We start from the raw sequence: 16,225 nt of genomic DNA, 5'->3' as shown, positions 1-16,225 counted from the left end.
AAATTTTGCAGGTGTTCCCAAGTGGCTGCAGGTGGGAGCAAATAGCTCTAAGTTTTCATATATGTATAGAGTGATCAGCCCACGGTTTCTTAAAACTCTTGCTTATTTTTTGTTAGATTTATTTATGGCAACTTATTTGCTTTTATTTTTGCTTTGGCAACAATTTCCCTTTAAATTATATTTTTACAGTATTACTATTGTATAAACATGTTATTGACTTTCATCCTTTGTGCTTTCAATGCTGTAATGTATCTCTGTTACTTCCTTTAAGGGGAAGATTTTTGTCAGTGTCATTTCCTCTGAGACAGCATCATCCTTTTCATCATCCTTTCCTTATTTATGCTGATGAGTTCACCTTCACAGAGTTCCTCTGGCTGCATGTCTAGGGTTTTTTGAATGGTGGCAGGGTACACATTATTTCCTTAATAACCCCACTGATGAGTGATTCAAATTCACTTTCAGCCTTATCACTTCTCATTATTTTGCTGCACTTTCACAGTTAGTGACCAGTTCCCTCTTTTGAGTATCTATTTCTTAAATGTCATGTGGATTTATCACTAGGAGACAACAAGGCAATGCAACTCCATGCTCTGCTGTCTGTGTGTGCACTTAATAACATATGCAGTGACTAATCACGGTTAGATTTTGGAAGAAGTACTGTGATTGGGCACTGATCATGATGCCCATCTGTTCTTTATGTACTGATTAGGGAACGTGCTCTTTATGCAATTACTCACAGCTAACATATCATGGTAACTAAAATTTGAACCTAATTGTTGGGAGATGTGTGTTTTTTTGAACTAACTAAAACATGGTAACTAAAATTTGTGGATACTGGAACTGTGCAAAGTGAGGACTACATTGAGTTGATATAGTATGTATTGCTTATGCTTATAAAATCCAGAGCAACCATCAGAGTGTACATTGCAATCTGATTATAAAACCAGCAAAAGAAATAGAAGGAAGAAAATATTATTCACAATAACTGCCCAAAACTTATGATTCTTATAAATAAGCTCACAAAAAGGAACAGGCAAACCTTATATCTAAAACACTGTAAAATTTTAGTGAAACACATAAAGGAAGATATGAATAAATGGAGAAATGTAACTGGACAAAAAGAGTCAATATTCTAAAGGTCTCAATTCTCTCCCAAGTCAATCTATAAGTTTAATGTAAATTAAAAAAAAAAAAGTACTAGGAAATTCTGAAATGTTTTCTAATTGTAGAATGAGGAAGGCTTTTTGATGATGATTCTAAATCTACAAATCAGGTCATGAAGCAGAGTGCTTATAGAGATTACCATTAAATTTTAAAATTTAATTTCTTATGATAAAAAATACTTCAACATCCATTAAGATATAGACACAACTCCAGAACATCTTTGCATTACATATAACAGGAAAATGGCTAATATTTATGATATAGAAAGAGCTCTTAAGAGCAGCAACATGGATAAATTTTAGAATGATTAAGGCAAATGGCAAAAAGCCAGACCAAAAAAAGACTACATACTGTATTATTTCATTTATATAAAATTCTATAATGGGTACAAAAACATAGTTACATAGAAGGAATAAGTTCTAGTATTTGATAGAGCAGTAGTTAAATTATAGTTAACAATAATTTGTTGTGTATTTTAAAACAGCTAGAAGAAAAGAATTGTAACGTTCCCAACAAAAAGAAAAAAGATAAATGTTTGAGGTGATGGATAGCCCAATTACCCTGACTTGATCAATACACACTGTATATATGCTTCAGACTATGACATGTACCCCAAATATATTTACAACTATGATATATCAGTAACAAAATACAAAAATATTCTAGATAATACAAACTAACCTGTAGTGATGAAAAGCAAATCAATGGTTGCCTTGATCCAAGCTGGGATGCAAGAGGGTGGAATGACGAAGAGTAATGACAAAACTTCTCAGGGTGAGGATATATTCATTATTTTGATTGTAGTGATGGTTTCACAGGTACATATTATGCCAAAGTTTATCAAATTGTACCCTTTAAATATGTACAGTTTATTATGTGCTCAGTTACACTTCAAAAATCTCAAGAAATCAACTCAAGGCTAAAACCCAATAAAAATAAGCAAAGGATATGCCTAACCAATTCACAAAGGAAGAAAGCAAATGGCCAATAAAATGACAAGAAGACACCTTAATTATCAATCAAGGCAACTTGAAACAATAAGTTGTAAAAATTATCTTTGCTTATCAGATGAAAAACTTTCAAAAGATTTATAATATCCATTGTTGAGGAGGGTGGGGAGTAACAGGCATACTCATATGTTGCTGTGGGCTTGTGGATTGAAGGGTAATTTGACTGTATCTATCAAAATAAAAGTTGCATATATCTTTTGATACATTTCTAGGAATCTCTCCTATAGAAATAATTACACAAACTAGCAAATATATGTAGAGAAATGTCTACTGCAATATTATATGAAATAATAGTAGCAACAATAAAACCCCCAAACTACATATCAATGGAATTTTTAAAAATTATGGTACCTTCAGACAATAAAATATTATGCAGCTGTTAAACAGAATGGAGTAGATACAAACATATTGAATTGGAGCAGTGTCCACAGTTATTCCTAAGTGAAAAAGTAAGACGAAGAGTGATCTTTTTGTTTAAAAAAAAGTTATGCTTGTGTGTATGGGTGCATGCATGCACATAAACAAAATATTTCATGTGGGGAGTATAAAGTATAGAAATAAGGAGAGATTTCCAGTTTTTACTTTATATACTTCTAGAGTTTTCAGATTTACATTCTCTTTTTTCTTTGTGAAGTTTCTGTAAGATTTTATTTATATAAAGCAACATACATTTTTAAAAAGTGTGCTGATGTCTACAGTTGATACTGCATCTTAACCTATTCCCCTATGTGAGTCTTTGGAATGCTTAGACTCCTATCAGCTCCCTGACATCTGCATGCCATTTGTGTCCCATGTTTTACTTCTGTCCCTTTTCAAATCCTTCAAATTAGACATTATCACTATTATTATCATCATTTTTGCAGTGTTTTAGATTTATCTGTGTTAACCACTTTCATCACCATTGCTTCTTACATTTTAGACCTTCCCTCTCATATAATTTTCCTTCTTCTTGAAGTTAACTTTTACATGTTCCTCATGTGTAAATTTGTTGGTGACAAACTAAGTTTCTATTTATCAAATTAAATAATTTATATATTTTGTTCTCATTCTTGGAGGAAGGTTTTCTGCATACAAAATCTGAGATAGATATGTTCTCTCAGCACTTTGTAGCTATTCTCCCCCTCCTGATCTTCATTGTTGAGGTCAGAAGTCTACTGGCTATTTGTGGTTCCTTGTTAGGTATCTGACTTTCCTCTTACTCTGTCTGTATGATCTTCTGTTTGTTTTTTGGTATTCTGCAGTGTGGTGAGATGGATAAAAGTAAATTCTGCAGTGTCACATGGCATGGGTGAGGAACAGGCAATGTTGGAGAACGTTCACAAGCCGAGAGCAGTGAGCAAGAACCTGTGGGTCCCAGTTCTTCCTCTACCCCGTCGAGAGCTGTGCCACTGTGGGACACGCGGCCAAGTTGAGGTGAAGAGGCACCCCTCTCCTCCCATTTTTTTTTATTAGGAAAGCATAAGAATAATCTTTTCAGTGGGCCAACTATAGATTACTTGGTGATAGGGAAATGCTCATTTTGATGTTGACTTAATTTAGATGTTAGCTGTTGACAGGAATTTTCTGGGAAACACAGCTACCTAGCACTTTAGAAGTGTCAGGGCCAGTAAGAAGTTGCAGCAGTTCCTGTTGCGGGTGGAAGGTAGCTCCTGGACCAAACTAGTTCATTGTCCAGGCAAAGGAGAGAGTCCTGGAATCTCATTCAGATACTTTCATTGCGGTACCATCATGCCATCCTCTAACCTCAGCTCTCCTCACATACCTGACACAGGAAGAGAGCGAGCGAGCAGTTACTTGCTTCTACTTGCACCCCCAGAGCCCTTTATTTTGGGGGTTCGGATATGTCTAATTCACCAGTTGGGGTTTGTTATTTCCCCTGAGGGGCAAGGGTCCTTTCCTTGTGATGTGGGAGCTCTCGGGGAGCCAGTTGTTATTTGGACTCCAAGGGCGACATCTAGAGGCAGAGCCGAGTAGCTGCAGTGCTACCTTCAGTATCTGAATCGTCCTCCCAGCAATCCGCTGAGGTCCTTTCCCGGGTGACCAGGACTGCGGCCAGGGGACAGGGGCCACGGGCAGAGACTTCTCCCCCAGTTTCGATCCTTCATTCCCATTTCAGACTGCATTCCGGTCAAACTTGGCCCTCCACTCTGGAAGCAATCAGCAGGGAGTCGTCATGAACTGTCAAGATTTAGCCAAAAGACCCAAAACTAAGTCCGGTAAGAAAAGTGCTCCCCGCTTTGAGCATCAGCAACCCCCTGGAGCGGGAAGGGAGGGCGGAGGAAGCAGACGACCAAGCCCCACACGTGTCCTCTAGTCCAAACAGACACGACCAGGGTAGGAATCCTCTGGCTTTCTGCTAGCGCTGGTTTGCAGGGCGGCACCAGTGTTGGGTGAATGGGGCCAGGGAGAGGCCTGGCTGAGTCACTCTCACCTTCTAGGACTGGGAGGCTGTGGATTTGGAGGGCAAGGACAATTGCCTTGCTCGCTAAGGAGAATCGAATTTCGCCATCCCCAGGACCTTCTTGCCTATTGTCTTTCGCATGGCTTTCTTCCCTCACTGACTTTCCAAGAGGCCCCCCAGCCCCCCAAAAACTGCCCTAGCTTTTTTCTTTCCCATTTACCCAGCCCCAGAAACTTCTGTGGATCCAGTCAGGGTTTTTTTTTTTTTTAATCAGTCCTCTGCCTTTTTCTTTCTGTACGCTACAGCTGCAGCTGCCTGCAAACACCCAAGGAATTGGGCCCAGAGCCAAAACTCATCACTCTCCTTGACAACCCCTCCACTCAATTGAGGGATTTTCCTAATTTGGCATGCTGTCTCCAGATGGTGCAGCCTCTGGCTCAGGGAAAGCTCACGTCAATACTGTTCAAGAATGGGGAAGGCATGCCTGTCCCCTACTCTTTGGTCAGTCCAGCAATTTTTCCAGCAATAGTAGGCCCTGAAATTGTTCGATCTTAATCTATGGAGTTCCGTCCATAGTCCATAGATGCTTCTCTCTAGAGGATGTCCATGATTTTCTGCCAAGAATCAGGTTACACTACTGACCACCTATCCCTTTTCCAGTCTTCCTAGTTTAATCTAGAAGTTTCAGAATCAGCTTACTGAAAGGCAATTTGGTAAATACATTCAAAGTCTTCAAACTCTATATATAGACATTTTGTCCTAATAATTCCAATTCTAGGATTTTAACCAAAGAAAATAATTGAATACATCAAGATCTATATAGAAACATATTCAGAGAAATTTTTATAAAAGGAAAAATTGAGAATAATTTTAAGGTTTACTTGGAGTTGGATAAATAAATTATCCATGCACCCATGAAAATGAATTCTATGTAACAGCTATATTGTAGCTATTTTAAATTACAATGCAGATCTGTAGTTACTGAAATTAAAACATATTCACAATTTCCTGTAAGGAGTAAAAGCAATCTACAAAACAGTATGTGTAATATGTTCCTGATATGGTTTGAATCTGTGTCCCTGAACAAATCTCACGTCAAATTGTAATCCCCAGTGTTGGAGGTGGGGCCTGGTGGGAGGTGGCTAGATCATGGGGGCGGTTTCTCATGAATGGTTTCACACCATCATGAGATGGTTTATCATTCTCATAAATGGTTTAGCACCTCTCCTTGGTGCTGTTCTCATGATAGTCAGTGAGTGAGTTATCATGTGGCACCTCCTCCCACTTTTACTGCTGCTCCAGCCACGTGAAGACAGACCACTCCTGCTTTGCCTTCTGACATGAGTAAAAGCTCCCTGAGGCCTCCCCAGAAGCAGATGCTGCCATACTTCTTGTACAGCCTGTGGAACCGGAATCATGAGCCAATTAAACCTCTTTTCCTTACAAATTACCAAGTCTCAGATCTTTCTTTATAGCAATGTGAGGATGGATTAATACAATTCCCAGTACATGTCTCATTTGACCTTCTCCATCATTTAACACTGCTGATTATTCCCTCTTTCTTACACCTTTCTTAGTTTTCATGACACCTCTTTCTTCATTCCTAATTTTTCTGCGATTTTTCTCTGGCTGCCTAGGCCTTCCCCATCTGATACTCCTCTATTTTTTGCTCCCTTCTAAATGTTAATGTTTCTCGGGCTTCCATACTTTCCTTCTTTTATCTTCTCATTCTATCCATTCTCCTTGAGTGACTTCACTTATTACATGAATTTCACAACCATCTAAATGTTAATGACTCCTAAATCTAAGTGTTTAGCTCAAATGGCTTTCCTGAGCTCCTGAATCATTTAGCTAACTTGGCATCACCATTTGGATGTTTTCCAGGCCCCTCATATTCTACCTGCCTGAATAAGAATTCATTTTCCCTCTCCTAGTATTCCTGAATTCAGTGATGGCCACTGCTCCACTCAGTATCCTGGCAGTCATTGTTGTACTCTCCCTCTTTTTAACCAAACAAGTTTTATTATACCATCTAAATTGCTCCCAAATCTGTGTATTTCTCCTCATTTTCTCTTCCTGGTGTTGGTTTACCTAACAGACAGATTTATTGCATGAGTAAGGCACTAGCAGAGTATGGGGTTTCAGGTAGTCCTCAGAAATTCCTCACTGGCCAAGACTCTAGGCTGTTTGTAAGGTAAGAATTCTATAATACCTTCATCTGAGAAAAAGATGAACATTGATAAACAGATAGCAGAAGACCATAATACTGAAAGACCCACAATGTCCTGTTTCTAAGAAATAATTGATACATTACTGTAAGTGGAAGAAATTAAAATATCAAATGTTCTTCAGAATCCTTTTATCTAACTCAGTCTTGGGAATTTCTGTATACTTGTTACTTTGTCATGTTTGTGATAAGCAGTAGAAGAAGCTCATCTCTAAAAGCCCCAAATAAGAAAGAAGAAACGCCGTACTTAGACATTCTTACTATTGATCAACTCAAATGCAAAAAAGAGGCATTTACCTTGAAACCTCCTCCCTAAGTAAGCAATGACCAGGTATCTAGAGTTGAACTGTAAACAGACATTATCAGCTACTCAGAGGGCAGGAAAGGAATTCACTTTTAGAATTATGAAATAGTTTCAAAAAAGAAAATTCACCAGTAGAAAATTGAGAAACCAGTGCATAGATAATACCTAACTGTAAATGAATAAAAATGTTAAAGAAGAAGAAAAGGACATTGTTTAAAAGCCCTTTGTCTGGGCTGGGCATGGTGGCTCATGCCTGTAATCTAGTACACTATTTTGCGGGTAAGGATACGGCATTGAACAAAGTCAACAAAAATCACTGTCTTCACTTGTGGTGTTTGTATTTTAATGAAGGATAGTCAGACTGTTGTGGAAATTCAATGTGGGCAGAGATAATGTCTTCCTGGAAATACAGAGATGTCAGGCTTGTGAGGTAGATATTATTTTTTTTTCCCCCTTACCCACAACTTTACAAATGAGGACACCAAGGCCTAAAGTCACAGTTAAAAAGTGTCGAAACCAAGATCCTAACCCACGCCTATTGAAGTCTAGATCCTGTGCTTTATTATTTATCTCTTGAATAAAAATGTTTTCATGAATATTTACTTGTAGAAGTGAATATGTCTTTTAAGAAATGTTAAATTAGCCTGTCTGATAAATTTTTCTTTGGAAATTCAATGTTGAAAGTTTAAAAAGAAGTAATGTAAAAAAAAATTGATCTGGCTGTTGCAGTGGAAAAGTTAACTTAATTGCTTTTCAACCTAATATTGATTTAATTTCACTGTGATATTGAATTTTCTTATATTTCATTATATAAATCACTTTTGAATATAGTTTTATTACTTTTTTTATTACTTTCTCTTTCTATTATGGTATAATTTTTAAAAATCTTTTTCATTGAAATAAATTTGAGTTGAGGCAAATTTCAAAACATTTGTCCTAGTCAATGTAATATTATATAAGACTTCTAATATATGTTACTAGCTCTCAGGGAATACGAAGCATTGGAGACTGTGGTCCTGCAATATAAAGTTAGTGCTTGGACCTACTTTTTGATCATTTGTCAAACAAAGAAAATGTTTTATAAAAAAAATTTGGGAGGGGGTGGAGCAAGATGGCTGAATAGGAACAGCTCCAGTCTCTAGCTCCCAGGGCAAGTGACACAGAAGACGGGTGATTTCTGCATTTTCAACTGAGGTACCGGGTTCATCTCACTAGGGAGTGCCAGACAATTGGTGCTGGTCAGCTGCTGCAGCCCGACCAGCGAGAGCTGAAGCAGGGTGAGGCATCGCCTCACCTGGGAAGCCCAAGGGGGAAAGGAATCCCTTTTCCTAGCCAGGGGAACTGAGACACACAACACCTGGAAAATCGGGTAACTCCCACCCCAATACTGTGCTTTACCAAGGGTCTTAGCAAATGGCACACCAGGAGATTATATCCCACACCTGGCCAGGAGGGTCCTATGCCCACGGAGCCTCCCTCATTGCTAGCACAGCAATCTGTGATCTAACTGCAAGGCAGCAGCGAGGCTGGGGGAGGGGCGCCCACCATTGCTGAGGCTTAAGTAGGTAAACAAAGCCACTGGGAAGCTCGAACTGGGTGGAGCCCACAGCAGCTCAAGGAGGCCTGCCTGTCTCTGTAGACTCCACCTCTGGGGACAGGGCACAGCTAAACAAACAAACAAAAAAAGCAACAGAAACCTCTGCACATGCAAACGACCCCCTCTGACAGCTTTGAAGAGAGTAGTGGATCTCCCTACATGGAGGTTGAGATCTGAGAACGGACAGACTGCCTGCTCAAGTGGGTCCCTGACCCCTGAGTAACCTAACTGGGAGACATCCCCCATTAGGGGCAGACCGACACCCCATACCTCACACGGCTGGGTACACCCCTGAGACGAAGCTTCCAAAGCAAGAATCAGACAGGTACACTCGCTGTTCAGCAATATTCTATCTTCTGCAGCCTCTGCTGCTGATACCCAGGCAAACAGGGTCTGGAGTGGACCTCAAGCAATCTCCAACAGACCTACAGCTGAGGGTCCTGACTGTTAGAAGGAAAACTAACAAACAGGAAGGACACCCACACTAAAACCCCATCAGTACATCACCATCATCAAAGACCAAAGGCAGATAAAACCACAAAGATAGGGAAAAAGCAGGACAGAAAAGCTGGAAATTCAAAAAACAAGAGCGCATCTCCCCCTCCAAAGGAACGCAGCTCATCGCCAGCAACGGATCAAAGCTTGATGGAGAATGACTTTGACGAGTTGAGAGAAGAAGGCTTCAGTCCATCAAATTTCTCAGAGCTAAAGGAGGAATTACGTATTCAGCGCAAAGAAACTAAAAATCTTGAAAAAAGAACGGAAGAATGGATAACTAGATTAATCAATGCAGAGAAGGCCATAAACGAACTGACAGAGATAAAAACCATGACACAAGAAATACGTGACAAATGCACAAGCTTCAGTAACCAACTCCATCAACTGGAAGAAAGAGTATCAGCGATTGAGGATCAAATGAATGAAATGAAGCGAGAAGAGAAGTCTAAAGAAAAAAGAGGAAAAAGAAATGAACAGAGCCTTCAAAAAGTATGGGATTATGTGAAAAGACCAAATCTATGTCTGATTGGAGTGCCTGAAAGTGAGGGGGAAAATGGAACCAAGTTGGAAAATACTCTGCAGGATATCATCCAGGAGAACTTCCCCAACCTAGTAAGGCAGGCCAACATTCAAATTCAGGAAATACAGAGAACGCCACAAAGATACTCCTTGAGAAGAGTAACTCCAAGACACATAACTGTCAGTTTCACCAAAGTTGAAATGAAGGAAAAACTGTTAAGGGCAGCCAGAGAGAAAGGTTTCGTTACCCACAAAGGGAAGACCATCAGACTAACAGCAGATCTCTTGGCAGAAACTCTACAAGCCAGAAGAGAGTGGGGGCCAATATTCAACATTCTTAAAGAAAAAAATTTTCAACCCAGAATTTCATATCCAGCTAAACTAAGTTTCATAAGTGAAGGAGAAATAAAATCCTTTACAGATAAGCAAATGCTTACAGATTTTGTCACCACCAGGCCTGCCTTACAAGAGACCCTGAAGGAAGCCCTAAACATGGAAAGGAACAACCGGTACCAGCCATTGCAAAAACATGCCAAAATGTAAGGACCATCAATGCTGGGAAGAAACTGCATCAACTAACGAGCAAAATAACCAGTTAATATCATAAGGGCAGGATCAAGTTCACATATAACAATATTAACCTTAAATGTAAATGGACTAAATGGTCCAATTAAAATATACAGACTGGCAAACTGGATAAAGAGTCAAGACCCATCAGTTTGCTGTATTCAGGAGACCCATCTCACAAGCAGAGACACACATAGGTTCAAAATAAAGGGATGGAGGAAGGTCTCCCAAGCAAATGGAGAACAAAAAAAGCAGGGGTTGCAATCCTAGTATCTGATAAAACAGATTTTAAACCAACAAAGATCAAAAGAGACAAAGAAGGCCATTACATAATGATAAAGGGATCAATTCAACAGAAAGAGCTAACTACCCTAAATATATATGCACCCAATACAGGAGCACCCAGATTTATAAAGCAAGTCCTTAGAGACTTACAAAGAGACTTAGACTCCCATACAATAATAATGGGAGACTTCAACACTCCACTGTCAATATTAGACAGATCAACGAGACAGAAAGTTAACAAGGATATCCAGGAATTGAACTCAACTCCGCACCAAGTGGACCTAATAGACATCTACAGAACTCTACACCCCAAATCAGCAGAGTATACATTCTTCTCAGCACCACATCGCACTTATTCCAAAATCGACCACATAGTTAGAAGTAAAGCACTCCTCAGCAAATGTACAAGAACAGAAATTATAACAAACTGTCTCTCAGCCCACAGTGCAATCAACAGGACTAAGAAACTTAATCAAAACCGCTCAACTACATGGAAACTGAACAACCTGCTCCTGGATGACTACTGGGTACATAATGAAATGAAGGCAGAAATAAAGATGTTCTTGGAAACCAATGAGAACAAAGATACAACATACCAGAATCTCTGGGACACATTTAAAGCAGTGTGTAGAGGGAAATTTATAGCACTAAATGCCCACAAGAGAAAGCTGGAAAGATCTAAAATTGACACTTTAACATCACAGTTAAAAGAACTAGAGAAGCAAGAGCAAACACATTCAAAAGTGAGCAGAAGGCAAGAAATAACTAAGATCAGAGCAGAAGTGAAAGAGATAGAGACACAAAAAACCCTCCAAAAAAATCAATGAATCCAGGAGTTGGTTTTTTGAAAAGATCAACAAAATTGATAGACTGCTAGCAAGACTAATAAAGAAGAGAGAAGAATCAAATAGATGCAATAAAAAATAATAAAGGAGATATCACCACCGACCCCACAGAAATACAAACTACCATCAGAGAATACTATAAACACCTCTACACAAATAAACTAGAAAATCTAGAAGAAATGGATAATTTCCTGGACACTTACACTGTCCCAAGACTAAACCAGGAAGACGTTGAATCTCTGAATAGACCAATAGCAGGCTCTGAAATTGAGGTGATAATTAATAGCCTACCAACCAAAAAAAATTCCAGGACCAGATGGATTCACAGCCAAATTCTACCGGAGGTACAAGGAGGAGCTGGTACCATTCCTTCCAAAACTATTCCAATCAATAGAAAAAGAGGAAATCTTCCTTAAGTCATTTTATGAGGCCAACATCATCCTGATACCAAAGCCTGGCAGAGACACAACAAAAAAAGAGAATTTTAGACCAATATCCCTGATGAACATCGATCAATAAAATACTGGCAAACTGAATCCAGCAGCACATCAAAAAGCTTATCCACCATGATCAAGTGGGCTTCATCCCTGGGATGCAATGCTGGTTCAACATACGCAAATCAATAAACGTAATCCAGCATATAAACAGAACCAAAGACAAAAATCACATGATTATCTCAATAGGTGCAGAAAAGGCCTTTGACAAAATTCAATAGCCCTTCATGCTAAAAACTCTCAATAAATTCGGTACTGATGGGACATATCTCAAAATAATAAGAGCTATTTATGACAAACCCACAGCCAATATCATACTGAATGGGCAAAAACTGGAAGCATTCCCTTTGAAAACTGGCACAAGACAGGAATGCCCTCTCTCACCACTCCTATTCAACATAGTGATGGAAGTTCTGGCTAGGGCAATCAGGCAAGAGAAAAAATCAAGGGTATTCAGTTAGGAAAAGAAGAAGTCAAATTTTCCCTGTTTGCAGATGACATGATTGCATATTTAGAAAACCCCATCATCTCAGCCCAAAATCTCCTTAAGCTGATAAGCAACTTCAGCAAAGTCTCAGGATACAAAATTAATGTTCAAAAATCACAAGCATTCTGATACACCAGTAACAGACAGAGAGCCAAATCATGAATGAAATTCCATTCACCATTGCTTCAAAGAGAATAAAATACCTAGGAATCCAACTTACAAGGGATGTAAAGGACCTCTTCAAGGAGAACTACAAACCCCCCTCCCCTCTTCCCATAATAGGCCCCGGTGTGTGATGTTCCCCTTCCCGAGTCCAAGTGAGCTCATTGTTCAGTTCCCACCTATGAGTGAGAACATGTGGTGTTTGGTTTTCTGTTCTTGCGATAGTTTGCTGAGAATGATAGTTTCCAACTGCATCCATGTCCCTACAAAGGACATGAACTCATCCTTTTTGATGGCTGCATAGTATTCCATGGTGTATTGGTGCCACATTTTCTTAATCCAGTCTGTCACTGATGGACATTTGGGTTGATTCCAAGTCTTTGCTATTGTGAATAGTGCCGCAATGAACATACGTGTGCATGTGTCTTTATAGCAGCATGATTTATAATCCTTTGGGTATATACCCAGTAATGGGATGGCTGGGTCATATGGTACTTCGGGAGTTCTAGATCCTTGAGGAATCGCCACACTGTTTTCCACAATGGTTGAACTAGTTTACAGTCCCACCAACAGTGTAAAAGTGTTCCTATTTCTCCACATCATCTCCAGCACCTGTTATTTCCTGACTTTTTAATGATTGCCATTCTAACTGGTGTGAGATGGTATCTCATTGGGGTTTTGATTTGCATTTCTCTGATGGCCAGTCATGATGAGCTTTTTTCATGTATTTTGTTGGCTGCATAAAGATCTCCTTTTGAGAGTTATCTACCTGGGAAATAGGGACACTTTCAACACTCATATTTAGGTTGGACTCTTTAAAGAAGGTAAAGTAGGTGACAACTTGTGCAGTGTGATTGGAAGTGAATCAGAAAGACCCATCTCCCCATTGCTGCCTACCAAAATATATAAAACACTTTCAGCATCCAGGAATAGGACCCAAATTTCACCTTTATAGGTGTATCCCTTTTCTTTCTACCCGATTCCAACAAATAAAAAACTACAGACTGAAAAAAAAAATTTGGGGCAGCTATGTATGGTAAAATTCTAGAATAATATGATCAGGAACATAAGAAGCATTATATTTGAGGTGAAATGTAACACAAAGAAGACAGATAAGTAATTGTGGAGAAGGGATTATTTATACATTTATTCAACCTCTCATTTATTCCATGTTTATATTTCTATTTACTAAGGCTTTGCATTTACAGTGCTCAGTAAGTTTCTAATCACATCTTCATTGTCTGTCTTCCCCACTGGATTGTAAGCTTCCTGAGAACTATTACCATATGTCTCTTGGTCACAGTCTGGCACTCCAGCATAACAGGTCCTCAGTAAATGTTAGATTAGCCAGACATGGTGGCATATGCCTGTAGCCTCAGTTACTTGGGAGGTTGAGGCAGGAGGCTCACTTGAGCCCAGGAATTTGAGGCCATAATGTGTTATGATTGCACCAGTGAACAGCTGCTGCACTTTAGCCTGGGTGACAGAGACCCTCCCTGTCTCTAAAAAAAAATTTTAAAACATCTCAAAAAAACAAAAGCTAGAGTAATGAATGAAGGAATTAATAAATGACTGGGTATTTAATCCCGTTGGTACCTAAAAAACATAAGCAGAAATAGCCATAATACAAGATTGAGATTTTTAGGTGCTATAACAAATGCAAATAATCAATCTATGGGCTGCGAAGATTGGGGGAGTTTTATAGCATTGGAGCTGGAACTAAACTATATAGGTAGATGTCTTAGTTTTGGTTCCCTATAAGATGTAACCTGAGTTGATGATGAAAGCTCTCATATGAAAGGTTCAAACTCAGGACAGAAGGTGAATAAAAAGAAAAATGAGACAAGAGAAGATATGTGAGCTTGGATTTTAAAAATATCTAGTTGAGTTCTATTATCTAGAGTGTAATAATCTAGAAAGAGCATCGCTCCTACTCCAAGAAGAAAAGCTAGATAAACTAAAAAATCGTAGTTCTTTTTTAACCCATCAGAGCGCTAAAATGGCAAGGAGGCCAGGAGCGGTGGCTCATGTCTGTAATCCCAGCATTTTGGTAGGCAGAGGAGGGAGGATCACTTGAAGTCAGGAGTTCAAGACCAGACTAGCCAACATGGTGAAACCCTGTCTCTACTAAAAGTATGAAAATTAGCCAGGAATGGTGGCATATGCCTGTAATCCCAGCTACTCAGAAGGCTTAGACAGGGGAATTGCTTGAACTCAGGAGGCGGAAGTTGCAGTGAGCCAAGATTGCACCACTCCACTCCAGCCTGGGTGACACAGTGAGTCTCCATCTCAAAAAATAACTATAACAATAACAATAAAATGACAAGGAAATCAACTAGCCTAAAATCTAGGCAAAGACAGGCTCCTGCAAGGAGAGATGAGGCATGAGTGCTGAGTCACTGATGGCAGAATATTGGAGGAAAAAAGGCAGCTGCCATACAAGCAGTCAAAAACATTTGGCTAAAATTTTTAATGATTTGGTAAAGGTCTACTGTGGCTAGCATGGAGCCACAGACATAAAGGGAGTTCATACTGATTCACATGCTCATCTCCATGAACCTCCACTGGGTACTCACAAGAAAGATTGAGGGCAGAGCAGGAGAAAGCCTCCCTCAGATGTGTAAGCCTGGAGGAAGAGGAGTGGTGACCTCTCCTTTGGGAAACGAATGACGGGACAATGTTGGAAATTGGGAAATGAATAAAGCCCTGCTTTGACCCTTGTCCTTTATAAAACAAAGTCCTAAGCCTTTGGCAGAAAGGCAGCAAACCCTATCATCACCCAGCTCCCACCCTAAGGATAAGGAAACACACAGAAATTTTGAAGCTGAAAGTAACCATAGCAACAAGAAGCCCCAGATGCAGCTCACTCAGAACTACTTTGACTTGATGCAGTCACACATTAATACCCACTTGAGCATTTCAAATTTGAAACCCTGAGGACATGCCCATTGGAGAATTTCTGATTTCAGATTTTTAGATTTGGGATGTTCAGCCAGTAAGGATAATGCAAATATTCAAAAATCTGAAAAAATCCAAAATCTGAAACACTTCTGCTCCCAATAATTTCAGATAAGGAGTATTCAACATGTATTCACCACCATCTCTATTGTTCTACACATGATGTATAGCATTCAATAAAAACTTATGAGACATAACATTCTTTTGGACTACACAAAAGCCTCTGACAAAGACAAAGCAATCAACAGAATGAGACTCAGTTGATGTAGATGTCTGAGCCATCAGACAGATAATTTTAAATAACTTTTATTAACATGTAAAAGAATCTGGGCCAGTTGCAGTGGCTTATGACTGTGATCCCAGCATTTTGGGAGGCCGAGGCAGACACACCACTTGAGGCCAGGAGTTCAAGACCAGCCTAGCCAACATGGTGAAACCCCATCTCTACTAAAAATACAAAAATCTTTCTGGGCATTGTGGCATGTGCCTGTAGTCCCAGCTACTTGGGAGGCCGAGGCGGAAGAATCACCTGAACTCAGGAGGTGGAGGTCATAGAGAGCCAGGATGACACCACCACACTCCAGAGTGAGACTCTGCCTCAAGAAAAGAAAAGAAAACAAAACAAAACAAAAGGAAGAATAGGTAGAAATGAACAGATGGGAATTTTACTGGAGATAGAAACTACAGAAAAGAGTGAGATAGAAATG

The sequence above is a fragment of the Piliocolobus tephrosceles genome, chromosome 8 (assembly GCF_002776525.5).
Source record: "Piliocolobus tephrosceles isolate RC106 chromosome 8, ASM277652v3, whole genome shotgun sequence".
In the NCBI taxonomy this organism is placed as follows: domain Eukaryota; kingdom Metazoa; phylum Chordata; class Mammalia; order Primates; family Cercopithecidae; genus Piliocolobus; species Piliocolobus tephrosceles.
The sequence above is the reverse complement of the archived record's forward strand: the minus strand, read 5'-3'. Positions refer to the sequence as shown.